Below are 14,885 nucleotides of genomic sequence, written 5' to 3'. Positions count from 1 at the left end.
CAGCTCTCAGGATACCCATCCTCAGACATGTCTCACAGGCCTTTCCGAACCTCGTTCATGCATCCTCTGGTGCATCCTGAGGCCCTCAGCCTAGTGAGGACTGTGCCGGGCGCTGGGGCCTCTGTGGTGTGAGAAACTGCAGATTTGACAACACTTGCTGGTGCACACTTTGCAGGAACCTGGCCTCGTGCCTGGTCCTCACAGTCCTAAATTCTCAAGGCTCTGGGATGGAGGTGGTCACCCCCATTTTAGGGGGATGGGATGGAGGCTCGGGTTGGAGGCTCTGGTTGGCACTTGGCCCAAGGCCCCCAGCAGCTTCAGAACCCAAGTCTATGTGTGATTCCAGAGCCCAGACCCTTGACCGTCATGACCGCCCCCTTCCGCCCCGAGGTTGGGGTCTGGGGGGACAAAGGCTGTTCCGAAGTCCTCTAGGTGTTAGTTGTTGGCTTGGAGACGCTGGACTCCCTGCCCAGTGGGGTGTACTGTCCATGAGGACTCCTCCATGCAGGGCTGCTGGCTGGTTCAGGGGAACCCCAGCATAGTAGGAGAAGCAGAAGTGGCTCGGAAGTTGAGTGCTGAGATCCATGCAACCCCCAGGGAGGCCTCACGCACCCAGCATCAGGGAGAGCAAGGGAGGTGTGGAGTTGGAGCAGTCACACCACCAGTGTCAGTGGCCCTGTCCCAGGAGCCCAGAGCTGTCACCTTACAGCTGCGGAGAAACCAGCCGAAGCTCTGGGCCCAGGTGGGACGGCCCAGGGCCCGTGTGTTCCTGCAGGGGACCTGGCAACCTGGGGCTGTCCTTGGTGAAGCTTTCCTGGTTCTGTCTCTGCCTTGGCCTGAGCCTTCTCCCTTTGGGCTCACAGAGTATGGACGTCTCTCTTGTGCTAAATGGGGGTCCCATCTGGCCCCCCTGTTTCGAGGCCTCCGTGGTGCCAGGCCTTGCAGTGGATAACGCTGGCATCAGAAGTTGTCCTGGCCTCGGCCGGGCGCGGTGGCTCAAGCCTGTAATCCCAGCACTTTGGGAGGCCGAGACGGGCGGATCACGAGGTCAGGAGTTCGAGACCATCCTGGCTAACATGGTGAAACCCCGTCTCTACTAAAAAATACAAAAAACTAGCCGGGCGAGGTGGCGGGCGTCTGTAGTCCCGGCTACTCGGGAGGCTGAGGCAGGAGAATGGCGTAAAAACCCGAGAGGCGGAGCTTGCAGTGAGCTGAGATCCGGCCACTGCACTCCACCCTGGGCGACATAGCGAGACTCCGTCTCAAAAAAAAAAAAAAAAAAAAAAAAGAAGTTGTCCTGGCCTCAGCCCAGGGTCTGGCCGGTCAGAGCCATGGATTCCTGAGGCTGCTGTGCATGGGGTCCTTGCTGGAAACAGCCCCGCCCTCAAGTGCACAGTCTGCTGGATGCACTGTGGGGCTGACGGGGACCTGTGGTAGGTGTCGCAGAAGTGAGTAAGACACGGATCCCCTTGGGGGACACAGGACCATCCTCAGTGGTGGACGTTAAAGGGAACAAATGCCAGTGTCCAAGAGTTAGAAGGAAACAAGCTGCCTTTGGCAGCCTGCCGACTCAGGTGTGACTCCAGCTTCCTACGCTGTGGCTCTGTGACGTTGCTCCCAGCCACTCCGCCTGTCGAAGCCTCGCTGTGGCTGTGTGACGTTGCTCCCAGCCACTCCGCCTGTCGAAGCCTCGCTGTGGCTGTGTGACGTTGCTCCCAGCCACTCCGCCTGTTGAAGCCTCGCCGTGGCTGTGTGATATTGTCCTAGCCACTCCGTTTGTCGAAGCCTCGCCGTGGCTGTGTGACATTGCTCCAGCCACTCGCCTTGTGGAAGCCTCAGTTTCCTTGTCTGTACAACAAGGACCCCAGTGATAGGCCACGTTTACTGGGCGCCCCGTGGCTTTTGGGTGAGCACTTGGCGCACACATCTCATTTTATCAGGAGGGACGGGTAGCCCAAGCACCTGGCCCAGGCCATGCGGCTCGTTCCTGGTGGGGCCAGATCACACCCGGGCCTGCCCAGGGTGGTTGTCCTCTTGCCCCTGCGCTGGCCTCATGGCCTCAAACTGTCTCTCCCTGATGGCGGGGCCCAGGATCAGAGCTTATGTGCTTAGGGCACCCTGCACCCAGGACCTGGGATTTAATCCATGCTTGATGAGTGTGATCTTTTGTCATTGATGAGAGAGGATGGAGCTGAGGGAAGGGAGCAGTCTGGGAAAGCTTCCTGGGGGAGGTGCTGTCGATGCTGAGCCTTGGCAGATGGACCAAGCAGATGTACACAGAGAGGGCAGGTGAGATGGGAGGAAGGGGCTGTGCAAAGGCCCGGGGGGAGAATCCACACCATCTGGTGCAAAGGCCCGGGGAGGGGAGGCGCAGAGGGAGGATCCACACGTCTGGTGCAAAGGCCCGGGGAGGGGGTGTGCAGAGGGAGGATCCACAGGTCTGGTGCAAAGGCCCGGGGAGGGGGTGTGCAGAGGGAGGATCCACAGGTCTGGTGCAAAGGCCCGGGGAGGGGGTGTGCGGAGGGAGGATCCACAGGTCTGGTGCAAAGGCCCGGGGAGGGGGTGTGCGGAGGGAGGATCCACAGGTCTGGTGCAAAGGCCCGGGGAGGGGGTGTGCGGAGGGAGGATCCACAGGTCTGGTGCAAAGGCCCGGGGAGGGGGTGTGCGGAGGGAGGATCCACAGGTCTGGTGCAAAGGCCCGGGGAGGGGGTGTGCGGAGGGAGGATCCACAGGTCTGGTGCAAAGGCCCGGGGAGGGGGTGTGCGGAGGGAGGATCCACAGGTCTGGTGCAAAGGCCCGGGGAGGGGGTGTGCGGAGGGAGGATCCACAGGTCTGGTGCAAAGGCCTGGTGGAGGGGAGGCGCAGAGGGAGGATCCACACCGTCTGGTGCAAAGGCCCTGGGGGGAGAATCCACACCTTCTGGAAAATGGCCAGCCTGCCCTGTTGGCCCAACAGAGGAGTCACAGAATGTAAGGTGGTCCACGGGTGTGGTTTTGTGTGTGTCTTTTTTTTTTTTTCCCATATAAAGGCTTTGTTTTTAATGTTTTATATGTATAAATTTTAAGAGATAGGGTCTTGCCGTGTTTGCCCAGGCTGGTCTCAAACTCCTGGGCTTAATTGATCCTGCCTCCTCAGCCACTTAAGTAGTGACCAGGGGCTTTATTTATTTATTTATTTATTTTTTTGAGACGGAGTCTTGCTCCATGGCCCAGGCTGGAGTGCAGTGGCGCGATCTCGGCTCACTCCAAGCTCTGCCTCCTGGGTTCTCATCATTGTCCCGCCTCAGCCTCCCGAGTAGCTGGGACTACAGGCGCCCGCCACCTCGCCCAGCTAGTTTTTTGTATGTTTTAGTAGAGACGGGGTTTCACCGTGTTAGCCAGGATGGTCTCGATCTCCTGACGTCCTGATCCACCCTCCTCGGCCTCCCAAAGTGCAGGGATTACAGGCATGAGCCACCGTGCCCGGCCTGGGGCTTTATTTTTTTTTAGAGCAGTTTTAGGTTTGCAACAAATTTGAGAGGAAAGTGCAGAGATTTCCCGTATCCCCCCCGCACCTCCCCACAGCCTCCCCCATTATCAACTCCCACTCCAGAGCGGGCGTTTTGTGACAGTGGATGAAGCTACACGGACATCTGATTGTCACCCAGAGTCCATAGTGTACTCTGTAGGTGTGTGGGGCTTTTGGCCAGAAGACTGTTTTCGTTTGTCTTTTATACGATTCTCAGTTACTCGGCTGCCCTAAGACCCAGAAGCCTTTGCATAAGGATCTGAAGATGTTCAAGGCACCAAGTCCTGCTGGCTGTGCCCCGCGGTCCCCACAATACACCGTAGTTCCCACAACACACCGCGGTCCCCACAACACACCGCACCCTGACAGTAGACAAAGTCCCCACAACACACCGCACCCTGACAGTAGACGCAGTCCCTCTCTCTCACCCCCTCGGAAAGTTGAGCGTGGTGACTGGAGCCGTGAGCTGTCTCTGCCGAGGCTGTGCTGGTGCCTCCAAGGAATCCGGCTCTGACAAGGAGGGTGTGGGTAGTGCGGGTGGGAGACCTGCGGGAAGCCTCTGGGAGGCTGCCGCACAAGTCCAGGTGTGAAGTAGCTGGAAAAGAAGAGAGCAGCGACCATCCTGGCTAACACGGTGAAACCCCGTCTCCAGGCAAAACATTAGCCGGGCGAGGTGGCGGGCGCCTGTAGTCCCAGTTACTCGGGAGGCTGAGGCAGGAGAATGCTGTGAACCTGGGAGGCGGAGCTTCCAGTGAGCTGAGATCACGCCACTGCACTCCAGCCTGGGCGACAGAACGAGACTCAGTCTCAAAAAAAAAAAAAAAAAAAAAAAATAGAGCAGTGAAATCGATGCACCGTGGCCAGCGTCGAGAGGAGAGGAGAGGGAGAGGGGGCCAGAGCAGGGGACGGCTCACCTCTGTGACGGCTCACCTCTGCATCCTTCACCCCGCCCGAGGGATGTGCAGGCTGTGCTGTAGGAGAATGTGACCTGCCAAAACCGGCTGAGACGAGAGGGAAGGTATCCGCAGACCAGTCACCGTAGAATGAACAGGAAAGGGTCCGTGGGGCTTTCCCCACCACCCTCAGGGAGGGCAGGCCTGGGATCTCAGTGGTGTCACAGAGATGTCCCGGGGCTGAGGAAATGAGGGCCTGATGCGGAATCCCTCGTAGACGTCACCCCACCTAGCCTGGAGATCCAGGCGGAGGTGCAGGAGGGAACAAGAATGAGGTTTTCAGGCCAAGAGTGAGGGGTGAAGCGGCCACAGGAAAGGGCAGTGAAGGAGCTGGTGGAGGAGTGAAGGGGTTGGCGCTGTGGGCGTCTCGAGCCGGGAGCAGAGCAGGAAGGCGAGCAGGAGACGGCTCTGCAGTGGGGCCGGGTGGCAGTGCTGGTTCCGGAAGCAGCCATGGGCACCGGGGCAGCAGGTGCTGGGTACCCCTGGCACCTGCCCTCAGGGAGCGTTGTGCCCAGGAGCAGATGCAGAGCCCCAGGAAGGAAATACCAGAAGTGATATCACCATGCTCGTCACGTGGTGACAGAAGGTGCTGACCGGCCAGGAAGTCAGCCCTGCCGTGGGAAAGGTGGGGTGTGGGCCTCAGGGAGAAGCTGACATTTGAGCAAACCCTTGAAAGGTGAGACCGAGCCAGGCAGGTGGAGGAGTGAGCACGGCCCCTCAGACAGAAAGACCAGGCCTGGCCGGGGCAGGTGGGGAGTGAGCACGGCCCCTCAGAGAGAAGGAACAGGCCTGGCCGGGGCAGGTGGGGAGTGAGCACGGCCCCTCAGAGAGAAGGAACAGGCCTGGCCGGGGCAGGTGGGGAGTGAGCACGGCCCCTCAGAGAGAAGGAACAGGCCTGGCCGGGGCAGGTGGGGAGTGAGCACGGCCCCTCAGAGAGAAAGAACAGGCCTGGCCAGGGCAGGTGGGGAGTGAGCACGGCCCCTCAGAGAGAAAGAACAGGCCTGGCCAGGGCAGGTGGGGAGTGAGCACGGCCCCTCAGAGAGAAAGAACAGGCCTGGCCAGGGCAGGTGGGGAGTGAGCACGGCCCCTCAGACAGAAAGACCAGGCCTGGCCGGGGCAGGTGGAGGAGTGGGGCCGGTCCCTCGGGGAGAAAGACCAGGCCTGGCCGGGCCTGAGCCTGTCGGTGAGTCAGGAGCAGCGCAGTGCACAGCGAAGATCCAGGCCAGCTGGAAGGAGGGGGCTTGCAGAGGTGCTGGAGCCAGATTGGGCCCTGTGGTGCCTGGGGAGGAACCTGGATTTTGGACTGAGGGGCAGCAGGCACGTGCAGTGGTGGCAGTTTGGACAAGGAGGTGATGAACTGAGTTGCTTTTTGTTGATGAGAACAGTTTTATTATGACTCCCACAGAGCACAATTCTCCCTTTTAAAGTGCACAGTTCAGCACCTGTAATCCCAGCTACTTGGGAGGCAGAGGCAGGATAATCCCTTGGACCCAGGAGGCGAAGGTTGCAGTGAGCGGAGATCGTGCAGTTGCACTCCAGCCTGGGCGAGAGAGTGAGACTCTGTTTCAATAAATAAATACAAAATGAAGTATACAGTTCAGCGGTTTTTAGTGTATTCACTGATTTATGCAGCCATCACCACAGTCAATTTTAGAACCTGTTCTTCATCCCTAAAGAAATGCAGTGCGTCTTCAGCTGTCCCTCCCTCACTCCTTCCCTCCCTCTCTGCGTCCAGGTTCCTGGGAAGTCCTGATCTGCTTTCTTTCCCGGGGTGTGCCTCTTGTGGGCAGGTGTATAAATAGAATCACGCGCTGTTCTGCATCAGGCGTGTTTCACCACGCGTGCCGTGTTTGAGGGTCATCCCTGTCGCGGCTGAACTTCACGCCTAGTTATGGCTGAGTCGTGTTCCGTTATGGTCATGGATGGACCACAATTAGTTCATCCATATGGACATCTGGGTCGTCTCTACATTTTGGCGGTTATACCTAATGCTTCTGTGAACGTTTGTGTGCCGCTGTTTGCATGGACAGACGTATGTTTTCTCTTGGGTTTATGCTTAGGAGTGGACTTGCTGGTTCTTACAGGAGTTCTTGGCTTAACCTTTTGAGGAACTGCCAGATGTTTCCCACGGCGGCCCCACCTGTGGTGCCCTGGCACCAGCAGTGGAGGGCTCCCCGCTTCTCCTGGTCATCACCAGCACTTGTTTTCTGAGGCCGGCACAGTGGGTGTGAGGTGCTGGCTCCATGTGGGTTTGGTCTGCCTCTCCCTGACGGCTCATGAGGGCATCCTTGCTCATGCCTGTCAGATATTTGTCTTTCTTCGTTGGAGGAATGCCTGCTCAGATGCTTTGCCCAGGTTCTAATTGGGTTGTTTGAACTGAGTGACTTTGGGAAGATGAATTGGTGTGTGGTGTGGGGAGGGCACTTCCAAGAGGCAGGGTGGGAGCCAGGATCATGGTGGGAGGAAGCGAAAGCCCTAAGGGGGGGACTGGGGAGAAGAGAGTGAGGGTGGACGGGTGGGAGGGAGGAAAGGGCCGCAGCCCTCTGTGCTGGAGGGGGTGGGGTCGGGGGGGAGATGGCTGGTCTGGGCACCCCCGGGCTCCTCCCCTGGTCCGCAAAGGCAGGGCCACATGGGGTGCACGGTGGCTCTGAAGAGGCTGTGGAGTCAGGCTGAGAAGGGGTCACAGGATTTGGTGAAAAGTCAGGGAGGGTAGTTTGTTAGCCGAGTGGTTACAGGATGACTGTCGGGGAAGGAAAGGAGGTGGCTGCTCCAGGCCGCAAGTAGATGGGAAGGAATAAGAGACTGAGGCGAGGGAGAAAGCGGGTGGGTGCCAGAGAAGTTTCTGGGCAGGGAGGGCCGTGGACGGCCAGGAGCTGCTGCTTCCGAGAGCGCAGGGGAGAAGGAGGTGAGATTGGCAGCAGAAGAAAGGGGATAATTGGCAGGCAGGCCTCCAAAGGGGTGGGTGGGACTTCATAACAACAATAATAACAATCATTTGTGCTAATTGGATCTCTCGAGGGCCGGGGGCGAGGGGAAGGCACCCCTGCCCGTGCTGCAGGTGCTTCCTCTCTGGAGCAGAGGTCAGAGCCAGGTGAGTGAGCACCAGCAGAGGCTGGAAGAGCTGAGACCCCGGCTGAGAAACAGAGGCGGGCAGGAAGGCCGGTACCCTCGTTTCAGAAGATGTGAAATTCCCAGCCTTCTGGTAGATCCCTTGAATAGCCCAGGGTTTTCTTGAGAGCAAGTGGGGGGCCTTCTCCTAGGGAGCTGGCCTGGACCCTGAGAGCTGGGTCAGGAGCTGCCTCAGGCCCCCGCAGCTCCTGGTGCCCCCACCTCTCCCATCGCTCCCCTCTGAGGATGAGGGTCCCATGCTCGCGCCATGAGGTCCTGGGGGTAGGGCCTGATAGCAGGGGCTGAGAGCATGCCTGGAGGGACAGGAGAGGAAGAGAACTGGGGAGCATTGAGTGAACATCCGTCTTAACCCTGATGAGTCCTCAGAAGCCTCCACTCAGTCCCCACACAGGCACCTGCCCTTCCCGTCCCTGCTTTGCAGAGGAGGCAGCTGAGGCTCAGCCATTTCTGAGGGTGGCAGAGCCGGTGATGACGCCAGGGACTGGCACCGCGGCTGCCCGTTGCTCACAGGGGCACAGCGCTGTCGCCCAGACTGTTTGTTTCACATCTCTCTGGTAGGTGTGGGCCGCTCCCTCTCCTCGGAGAGGAAGTTGGGATGCAGAGCAGTGTGGGCCCCGTCCCAGGTCGCCACGGTACGGCCTTCCTTCCCGCCTCCCTCTTAGAAGAGCCTCCGGACCCTGAGCTCTGGCCCCTCGACGCTTACCCCTCCTCTGCTGCCCCCAGCCCCTCTGGCTGTGGAATTTGTGGACCCTTATGCAAAAAGGCAGGAAGAAAGCGTCTTCCTTTCCTGGAGGTCTCTGGGTCGGCCAGGGTGTTTTGTGTTTGGCATTTCACCCACAGGTGAGTGCAGAGGCCCCCAAGCCCAGGCTGTGAGCCCCCAGCACTGAGCCCTTGTGCTCTTGGACCCCACTTACAAAACACAGGTCAAAGGTGAAGTGACCAGGAATTCCAGGGCAGAGGCTGGGCCTCTGTCCCAGCTGCCCAGGCCGTGCCCCAGGTCCCTGCCTGCCCCTCCCTCCTGGCGCCATTCCAGGTGCTCAGCCCCCCTGCTGCGGCTCCGTGGCCTGGAAAGTGTGCCCCAAACCCTGGCACCCTCATTCCTTTACGTCGGGGTCAGCAAACTTTCTCTGCAGTGGGCCAGATAGTAAATACTTTAGGCTTTGTGAACCAAGAGGGGAAATGAAGGCTACTCTCGATGTAGGTGTATGGCTGTCTGTTTGAAGTGTGACCATTGGAACTTGTAAAAGGCATTAGTATCTGGAGGGCAGTTTAAGGGCCAGCGCCCCCCACACAGGGTCAGCCCCTCCACGTCTGTAGGCTGCCTCACCTCCGCCCCCCGTCCGGCTATCACCATGGCAGGACTCATGCCATGTGCCTAGGGCTGCAGTGCCCATTCTGGGCAGCGTGGGCCTGGCTGGCAGCAGATCCCTGCTGAGTGAGAGGTGATCTCTGCTGGCCTCTGGGCGGGCCACTGCGCGGTGGAGAGGAGGGGTGTGGCGGGCGGACTCTCCCACCTCCCCCATGCACAGCCTGGTCAAGGCCTTGGCCCTGCAGGAAGCTGGCCCGAGGTGGAGGCCAGGGGAAGGCGCTGAGCTGGGAAGTCCCTGCTTTTATTGAGTTATGCGATAGAGCTTCACTGGAAGGACGTTATCACCACTTGGCAAACAGGTTTCAGCCGAGAAGAGGAGGTGAGGAGCAGCTCCGCCACCTCCTCGGCCCCTGGTTGCAAACTGCTCTCTTCCCTTTTTTTCTTGTACTTTTTGTTTTTTTTTTTTTAACTTTTGCTACAGTGCTGATTCTTATGCATTTTTAATGTTTAGAGTGTTGTAATTAGAAAGCCTGTACAATTTTTAAGTTTGTTTACTTTCTAATAGAGGTACAATTAACGTATTACAACATTTCATTTCTTTTTTTCTTTTTTATTTTTGAGACGGAGTCTCGCTCTGTCACCCAGGCCGGAGTGCAGTGGCGTGATCTCAGCTCACCGCATCCTCTGCCTCCAGGGTTCAAGCGATTCTCCTGCCTCAGCCCCCCCGGGTAACTGGGACTACAGGCACCAGCCACCACACCCGGCTAAGTTTTGTATTATTAGTAGAGACAGGATTTCACCATATTGGCCAGGCTGGTCTCGAACTTCTGACCTCGTGATCTGCCTGCCTCGGCCTCCCAAAGTGTTAGGATTACAGGCATGAGCCACCGTGCCCGGCCAACATTTGCTTTTTTACGGTGTACAATTCACTGGTTTTTAATGTATTCACAAAGTTGTGAATATATTAAATCATCACCAGTATGTAATTCCTGAACATTAGGCTGGGCGCAGTGGCTCCCCTCCCTGGGTCTCTGGCAGAGTCAGAATTAGGTTGACATAAAACAGAAAAACAGGGGAAAAGCTTACGAATGTTATTTTATTTTATTTATTTTTTTGAGACAGAGTCTCGCTCTGTCGTCCAGGCTGCAGTGCAGTGGCGCAATCTCGGCTCGCTGCAAGCTCCGCCTCCCGGGTTCCCGCCATTCTCCTGCCTCACCCTCTCGGGTAGCTGGGACTACAGGCGCCCGCCACCTCGCCCGGCTAGTTTTTTGTATTTTTAGTGGAGACGGGGTTTCACCGTGTTAGCCAGGATGGTCCCGATCTCCTGACTTCATGATCCGCCCGCCTCGGCCTCCCAGAGTGCCGGGATTACAGGCGTGAGCCCCCGCGCCCGGCCGGGAATGTTATTTTTACAGGTACATGGGAGACTTGAGAAAGGGAAGGCCTCTCCAAGCGGTTAGGCCTGAGGGCTTCTATGCCAAAGAACAGCGACTGTGAAAAAGTCACTGAAATCCTTGGGGAGGCTGAGGGAGATAAGGGTTGGTGTGTGCAGCTGTCGCTCAGCCTCAGCCCCTGGTGCTGGTGACAAGGACGTCCTCTCTGTCTACGGGGAAGTCGTGCTTCATGTGGGGTTTCATCTGCTTTCAGGGGGAACAGGGGAGGCCAGAGCACCCTTCTTGTGTCTGCTGCTGCCCCCGTGCCTTTGGGGCTGCACTGGGGCGGCCTGTTCTGTGCCGTGGCCTTCACCGCCGGCCCCCCAGCACCCAGCCATCTACCAGTTCCGACGCGTCACCCCAGCCACTGTCCAAAACACCCCTTTAGGCTTTTCCCTTAATACAGGCATAATTACCTGTTATTAAAATATTAGGAAAACGAATATAAGAAAAACGTTGAGATCACTCTCACTCTTGATGCTGGGTGTGGGAGGGGTGCCAGCCTTCATTCCCTGGCTGGCTCCGTGGAGGAGGGGTCCCCGGCATGGTTCTCATAGGTTCCTCCCCATTCGGAACCTCGCTGTGCTGGAGGCTGTCTCTGCAAGAAGCGTTTCCTGAGATTTGGGCTTTCCTGTCGGTCGCCTGTGGAGAGGTAGAGCTAGCCTGGTCGGGCTGCAAGCACGTTCACGGCAGTTTAGCCTGAACTCTTCCATCCGAGGGACCCAAAGCCCAAGGGGGTCTGTCTGAGGGGAGGTCTGCCTGTCCTTCCGCGTGGGTCTCGCCTCTTCCTGAGACGGGTCTGGGGAGGGTCTGAGTGTTGGGATTTGCTGTCTGGTCTCAAGCCTGTGCTTTGCCCGGACCCATCTGTTTGGGTGCACACCCACCTGTGCCTGGTGCTGCCCTGGGTGCTAGGGACATGGGTGCTGGGAGGACAGGCCAGCTAAGCAGAGACAGAGAGTGGCAGAGTAGCAGGCATTAGGAAGAGAAAGGCAGGTGGGTGGAGCAGGTGGGGACCCTGAGGAGGTGGCCCTCACCTGGAGTCCAGAGGAGGCAGCTGGGAGGACCAGAGGAGAGCTCTGGGCAGGGGCGGGGTGGAGGGAGCCGGGGAGCGCTGGGCAGGGGCGGGGTGGAGGGAGCCGGGGAGCGCTGGGCAGGGGCGGGGTGGAGGGAGCCGGGGAGCGCTGGGCAGGGGCGGGGTGGTAGGAGCCGGGGAGCTGTGGGCAGGGTCAGGGTGAAGGGAGCCGGGGAGCGCTGGGCAGGGGCTGAGTGGAGGGAGCTGGAGGCACTGGGCAGGGGCTAGGTGGAGGGAGCTGGAGGCACTGGGCAGGGGCTAGGTGGAGGGAGCTGGAGGCACTGGGCAGGGGCTAGGTGGAGGGAGCTGGAGGCACTGGGCAGGGGCTGAGTGGAGGGAGCTGGAGGCACTGGGCAGGGGCCGGGTGGAGCGAGCTGGAGGCACTGGGCAGGGGCTAGGTGGAGGGAGCCGGGGAGCGCTGGGCAGGGGCCGGGTGGAGGGAGCTGGAGGCACTGGGCAGGGGCGGGGTGGAGGGAGCCGGGGAGCGCTGGGCAGGGGCTGAGTGGAGGGAGCTGGAGGCACTGGGCAGGGGCGAGGTGGAGGGAACTGGAGGCACTGGGCAGGGGCGGGGTGGAGGGAGCCGGGGAGCGCTGGGCAGGGGCTGAGTGGAGGGAGCTGGAGGCACTGGGCAGGGGCCGGGTGGAGGGAACTGGAGGCACTGGGCAGGGGCCCGGTGGAGGGAGCCGGGGAGCGCTGGGCAGGGGCCGGGTGGAGGGAGCCGGGGAGCGCTGGGCAGAGGTGGGGTGGAGGGAGCACTGGGCAGAGGTGGGGTGGAGAGAGCAGGGAGTGGCAGCTCCTGGCAGGGCTGCCTTCAGTGCCTCCCACTTCTGGAGCTGAGTCTCCTGGGAGTCCCCGTGGCTCCATGCCCTGCACAGACACTGCTGGCTGCCGCCGCCGGTGCTGCCCTTCACGTGTTGTGGGGGACCCAAGGGTCTGGCCCTGCCGGCCTCGTGTTCCGCATCCATAAGATAAGCGTCAGAACAGTGTCCACCTCTAAGGGACCCCTGTGCTTCAGATGGCCCGCAGTCCTCCCGGCAGGAACCGCCCCACACCCCTGCAGCCTCTCCCGCAGCCCCCAGTATGCCCGGCCTTCGAGCGGCTGCCTGCCCCCTCCCCTCCACGCTGCCCATCCAGGGCCTGCTCTTGGGGTGCCTTCTTTCTGAGGGCCCACCCCAGCCTCCCCAGCAGAGCTGCCTGTCCCTTTCTCCCCCCAGAACCCCCTCCTTGTGTGCTTCCTTCCTGCTGTCTGTGAACCTTGGGGGCCAGACCTCGGCCCTCCTGGTGACCCTTATTTCTCCTGGTGACCCCGTGTCTCCTGGTGACTCTTGTTTCTCCCAATGACCCCATTGTCTCCTGGGGACCCTGTGCCTCCCAGTGACCCTTGTCCCTCCCAGTGACCTCATGTCTCCTGGGGACTCCATGTCTCCCAGTGACCCTCGTCCCTCCCGGTGACCCCATGTCTCCTGGTGACTCTTGTTTCTCCCAGTGACCCCATTGTCTCCTGGAGACCCTGTGCCTCCCAGTGACCCTTGTCCCTCCCAGTGACCTCATGTCTCCTGGTGACTCTTGTTTCTCCCGGTGACCCTCGTCCCTCCCGGTGACCCCATGTCTCCTGGTGACTCTTGTTTCTCCCAGTGACCCCATTGTCTCCCAGTGACCCTGTGTCTCCCGGTGACCCCGTGTCTCCTGGTGACCCTCGTCCCTCCCGGTGACCCCATGTCTCCTGGTGACTCTTGTTTCTCCCGGTGACCCCATGTCTCCCGGTGACCCTCGTCCCTCCCAGTGACCTCATGTCTCCTGGGGACTCTTGTTTCTCCCAGTGACCCCATTGTCTCCCAGTGACCCTGTGTCTCCCAGTGACCCTGTGTCTCCCGGTGACCCTCGTCCCTCCCGGTGACCCCATGTCTCCTGGTGACTCTTGTTTCTCCCAGTGACCCCATGTCTCCCGGTGACCCTCGTCCCTCCCAGTGACCTCATGTCTCCTGGGGACTCTTGTTTCTCCTGGTGACCCCATTGTCTCCCAGTGACCCTGTGTCTCCCGGTGACCCTCGTCCCTCCCGGTGACCCCATGTCTCCTGGTGACTCTTGTTTCTCCCAGTGACCCCATTGTCTCCCGGTGACCCCATTGTCTCCCGGTGACCCTGTGTCTCCCGGTGACCCCATGTCTCCCGGTGACCCTCGTCCCTCCTGGTGACTCTTGTTTCTCCCAGTGACCCCATTGTCTCCCGGTGACCCTGTGTCTCCCAGTGACCCCATTTCTCCCGGTGACGCTCGTCCCTCCTGGTGACTCTTGTTTCTCCCGGTGACCCCATTGTCTCCCGGTGACCCTCATGTCTTCAGGTGACCCCGTGTCTCCCGGTGACCCTGTGTCTTCTGGTCCTCACAGGTGCTCAGTAATGAGGACCCTGGAGAGCGCGGCCTGTGTGTTCCCGTGTGGGATTTGAATACACAGTGTCCGAGGCGAGCGTAGTGGTGGGTGGTTCTGGACATAGACGTGGGGCCTGATGGTCTGTATGTAAACTGTGTCTCTGTACCCCCCTCCAGCCTTTCCTTTCTCCCCTTCCCCGCAGACAGACCTTGGGCCTCTGTTTCCTCATCTGCATAATGGCGACAGCAGTCAGACCTACCCAGAGGGCTGTCATGGACCCCAGTCCACTCACAGTTCGTGAGCCGTTTAGAGCAGTACCTGGAACTGTGGGGTGGGGTGGCCAGGGGCCGCCAAGTGACCCGCACGGCATATCTGTGCACGTGAGTTTATTTAAACAGGCACATCCTGAGTTCTCCTCACTCTCGTGCCCTTCCTGAGGGTGGGTTGACAGCACCCTGCCGTGGGGCTGGCTCCCTTCTGTGCCTGGATAGTGGTGAACTTCTTGTCACTGGAGGGACTCGGGAAAATTGGTTCAGGTGGGTTGTGCCAAGGAGGTACTTTGTTCCCGCCTGCTGGTCTGCAGATCCCGGCCTGGAATGAGGTGCTGGATGCCGCCGTTCCCGCCTGCTGGCCTGCAGACCCCGGCCTGGAATGAGGTGCTGGACGCCGCCGTTCCCGCCTGCTGGCCTGCAGACCCCGGCCTGGAATGAGGTGCTGGAAGAAACCAGAGGAGGTTTCTTCAGAGCGGAGCGCATTCAGCCCAAGGGGGCCTGGCCTGGGTTTCTCTTCCAGTGTTGAGGTTGTTGGTAGACAGGGCAGGTGGCTACTGTGCCTCACCAGGAGTCCTCCCCACCTGGGAGTGAGGTCACACCAGGGACTGGGGCCAGATGGCTGGGGAATGGGCTTGCTAATGGTTGGACGAGCGTTGTGCCCGCCTCCACCTCAGTATGCAGCTCCGATGAGACACAGAATTGAAGGCTCGAGGAGGAGCTGGGGCCCGCGGCAGGCCTCTCCTTCCGAGCGAGAGGAACGCGAACGTCCACAGGAATAAATGGAAGGACGCTGGCATTGAAGCTGGAGTATTCACAAGGCCTAACGTGGACGCAGCCCACAG

At 59.7% G+C, this 14,885-nt stretch overlaps 1 protein-coding gene and 1 long non-coding RNA gene across 2 annotated transcripts in view; one reads left to right on the top strand and one right to left on the bottom strand.

Moving 5' to 3' along the window:
• The window catches only part of ZNF787 (zinc finger protein 787), a 34,901-nt gene that overhangs the window by 2,464 nt on the left and 17,552 nt on the right, over window positions 1-14,885 (top strand).
• Window positions 3,474-5,265, bottom strand: LOC144337102 (uncharacterized). The gene is made up of 2 exons (XR_013409716.1): window positions 4,422-5,265; window positions 3,474-4,289 (listed from the first exon to the last, which is right to left on the bottom strand). It is a non-coding gene; the product is annotated as an uncharacterized LOC144337102 (long non-coding RNA).

Source organism: Macaca mulatta, chromosome 19, assembly GCF_049350105.2.
Source record: "Macaca mulatta isolate MMU2019108-1 chromosome 19, T2T-MMU8v2.0, whole genome shotgun sequence".
In the NCBI taxonomy this organism is placed as follows: domain Eukaryota; kingdom Metazoa; phylum Chordata; class Mammalia; order Primates; family Cercopithecidae; genus Macaca; species Macaca mulatta.
Note: the sequence above shows the minus strand (reverse complement) of the source record. Positions and strands in the feature narration are given on the sequence as shown.